We start from the raw sequence: 4,397 nt of genomic DNA, 5'->3' as shown, positions 1-4,397 counted from the left end.
CAATTCTTGTCTTTGCTTGGTAAATAGGCCAAACAAGGTCCAAATTCACTTTTGAAAAAAGTTCTCGAATCCTTGAGACACTTAGAACCTCCCTTTATGGCCAAAGTAGAATTTTGACCACTTTATGACCCTGGAGACATCCTACGCGTAGGATGTCTTTTTGCTCTGTTTCAGTTGAAACTTGCACTGTAGCTTCCCCTTGATGTGCTAAACTCACAGCTATTTTTACTTTTTGATTCTGACACCTATAGGTTGGTCAAATGATCAAGAATCTGTTCCAAAAGCCTGATGTCTGTTCTGATGAATTCCCAAGTCAAATCAACTCCAAATTGGACCAAATTTGCCTAGGAGGCTTATCTAAGGCTATATGACAGCATGGTATGGTCACAATAGAATTTTGGTTTTAGAATTATGCAGTAGACATCCTACGCGTAGGATGTCTTTTTGCTCAGAATGAACCCAAACTTGAACCACAGACTTTCCTTAAGATGCTGATCACTGTGGTATGCTCAGAGGTTGATTTGGAGTGCTAAATCATGGTGAAGATGTCCTACGCGTAGGATGTCTAAGAGCTTAGAATTGCCCCAAACTTGAGCCACAACTTCCCCTTGATGTCAGCAACCCAATGCTATGCTTAGATTTTAATTTGAATGTCAAAAGACCCCAAAACTAGCTATTCTTGCCTTTTGTATGTCCAAAAATGCTAAAGTCTGCTTAAAATCCAATTTTCTCACCCAAATGAGCTGAAAACTCTCACATACACTCAAAACATCATGTATAACATGCACATGAAGTCACCCTATGGTTTGGTCTAAAAAATTATGCCTTGGGCACAATTTGGGTAGGATGTCTGGCAATTTTCGTCTTTTGGTCTTATCCTGTCAAGATATGGTCCAGTTCCCCTTTCCAGGTGAAAAGAGGGTAAAACCTACCTTCTGAACACATTGGTCAACTCAGAATTTCAAAATTTCCACCAGATCACCCTGTAGACATCCTACACGTAGGATTCCTTTTTCTCAGAATGGACTTCTGTTTCTACCCAAGGTGCTTCTTGATGCATGTAACAAGAATATGTGATCACAGCAAATTTTGGATGTCAAAATTGCTCAGAATCATCACTTTTGGAAAAATATTTCTCTGAAAGAGTAACATCCCCTTAACTCTCAGTCTATATGTCCAAATGACATGAGCTTTGGTGTGTGTGTCCAACACAACATGCAGAATATGGGTATGATGTCAAAATTTGATTTTTGCTTCCAAAATCACTCTCTAGACATCCTACGCGTAGGATGTCTATTGATGAAATTTTTGGCAGAATTCATCCACAGGCATCCCCAAGTCTTAAGCACTACTTTTCAAGCATTCCTACCTGTTTTTATGCAAAATTGTGCTCATAATCTTAAGTTTCTTGTTTTCGCGTTTTTGACACTCCGTCTTTGGTCTTTTGGGTGTCAAGAGTTGGTCAAAACTCTAGTTTCAATGTATACTTAGGGTAAACCCCCCCTTCTGAACACACTGGTGCAGTCAGAATTTTCAAATTTGGTCTCCAAAACCCCCTTGAGACATCCTACGCGTAGGATGTCCATGTTTACAGAATTGCGGGTTTTCTTCACAGAACCCTTGCAAATGCTCTTTTATATGCACAACATCAGCCAGTCATACAAAAATATCCACAAAAGCTTGTTTAATGCATTTTTACCCTCAAAAGCACACTTTTCTATGATTTCAAATGCAATCAAGCACTTTAGCAAATAATTCAATGCTGAATAGCTCTAGATCAGAATCGGATCACTTACCTAAAGCTACTCCTACAAATCATATGGGGTTTTGCATCTATGAGTAGAAAAACGCTTCACTGCCACACACGGACTAGTAAACGCTTTTATCACCTCACAAATCACTCGACCACCAACAACTACTCTAATCCACAGATCCTAACTAAACCTATCTAGTCGCAGACCCTCGGCAAGACACACGCTTTCTGGCTATCCACTTGATCACGGAATATCCTCTTCCGGATCCACTTAAGAAAAACGCTTTCTTTAGCCAAAACTAAATCAAGCAACCATCACACGAGTGTTAGTAGAAAACCTACTTAGGTCCTTGTGTCCCCGGCAACGGCGCCAATGTTGCGGGAGCGACTCACACACCCATGAAGTGCATGCAAACACTACCTAGATCAACATAATGTCAATCGAGGACACAGATGACACGATAGGCACACGGAGGAAATCTCTTTAGCTTGTCAAGCTGAGAACATCCTACACATACAACACTCTAGAAGGCCAACTAAACCACAATCAAGAACCTCAATGCTCTCAACTACACCACCTAGCCACATACACACATACGGAAGGTAACTCACCTAATCATGCCAGATTCGTACGAAACTTAAGGAAAACCATCCCCTCACTAGGATACACATGTCCCTCAGCTTCTACACTCAAAACCCTCACTCTAAACCCATTTGCGAAAAATGCGTAGGATGACAGAGCATAATTTTGAAAGTGCTCGAAACTGAAATTTATGATTACCTATGTGTTGCTTATGTCGCCACGATTCTATAGACTACTAGCACGCAGAAAACAGACATCGTTTGATACACTTACTGCCACAAATAGCTCGTAAATGCATCGGCGTGTGCGCTTCATCTCGCGTGGAATGCTTGGCGTTGTCACGTAGCTCTCCTCGAGCCTACAACAATGGTGCAGTCGGATCTCCAATGTGTTGAGCGAGTCGGGCGTAGCTAGAGGATAAAGCTCACGCTCACTCTCTTTCTCTCTCACACACAGTAGACGGCAGCGCTAAAGTTTTGATTATGATTAAAGTCTCCCCCCTTTTACAAAATGACCTAGGTACCTTATATACTAAGGCTACCTTAGGTTTAACCAAAAATGGGGTTGAAAGGGTCAAATGGTTTTGTATTTACAATCTGAAAGTGCCATTGCACCCCGGCTTCTGAAACTAAAATAACTACTCATTACAAATGACGTTTATAGCCATAATCCGCAGCATTTCATAACTCACAAAAGATAAGACTTTGGTACGAAACTTGAGTTATGTTGTGTTGTTGACCCAACGGTCAACAGTGTCCCGCCTGATAGGTCAGGGTGGATAGGTTAGTGTGTCATTCATGGCATAAGCATAATTAGAATAGAGATAGCTTAGGTCTTGATATTGGACACACAATACAATAGAGTTTAGTTGCAAATGATAGACTTACTTTTTATTCAACATAATGTGTTTCTATATAGGCATATACAAAAAGACATCCTTTTGACACATGAGCATAAGATGTGACTGCCTATGCACAAACACAAGTGGCTAGTCTTTACACATGAGTTGTAAGAGATTATTCACATGGGTTGTTGACACATGACTTTTCCAGGTGGAAGAGATTGTTCACACAAGAGATGCAACAAAATCCCGCATCCCAACAATGCTCCCCTATGTAGGTTATGGTTGCATATCACTCACACAAAATTATCCTCCCCTCAAAGCACACTAGGGTGAGGCACACAAAACACAAGCCTTTCCTTGAACACAAATGTGCCTCCCCTAGACACAAAGGGTGTTGGCACACAAAATATTAGGGTGTAGGTACACACACAAGCCTCCCCTAACACACATAGAGGGTAAGGTACAATTGAAATAATGCATGTTGTTTGTTGGAGGATTTTCTCCCCCACGTGCTACAAAACTTGTTGTAATGTTGTCATTGTCCTTGCCATGTCTTGATATTATTGTTGTTGATGTTTTGATCCAATGTAGAATGGGAAAATGCAAAGAAAGACATAATGCACACATATGTACAATGGAGGGAAAAACCACATAGGAAAAAGACCACAAATTATTTCATGCTATGCAAAAGGACTTTGAAATTGTTTTAAATATGTTGGAGAATGTTCCCCAAATGCTATCCCTTCGTCTTGATGCCATGTGCTTCATCGTGTGTCGACGTTTTCTTCATCATTTTCATGCTGATGTTGATCTTCTTCATTCATGTTGTTGGTCCATTCTGACAAAGATGTAATCTCCATGGGAAATGTAGTAAAACACATACATTGCAATAGTGGTACTCATTGATGATTTATGTTGTTCATTTAATGATGCTTCTAGCCGTCGCCTAGTCACACATAGTGTATCGCAGGTGATTGATGCTTGTGTAGGCATAACATATATGTCATGGGTGCACATATCTATGACGCACATGGAAGATCTTACCGGTCTCATGTCGGCAGTGTCTAGTCCTCTGACACAAGTAGGTACACATGCAAAATCATAAGTATACACATACATATCAATTGTAATCTCAAAGTGGTGCATGAGTTTTACATACATAGTTGGGTTTGGTTCCTTTCCAAAAGTGGTGTGTGAAGGGGTACTTAGGAACCCTT

This window comes from Adiantum capillus-veneris, unplaced genomic scaffold (genome assembly GCF_014529385.1).
Source record: "Adiantum capillus-veneris isolate H3 unplaced genomic scaffold, ASM1452938v2 Hic_scaffold_557, whole genome shotgun sequence".
NCBI lineage: Eukaryota > Viridiplantae > Streptophyta > Polypodiopsida > Polypodiales > Pteridaceae > Adiantum > Adiantum capillus-veneris.
This window is presented reverse-complemented; position numbering follows the sequence as displayed.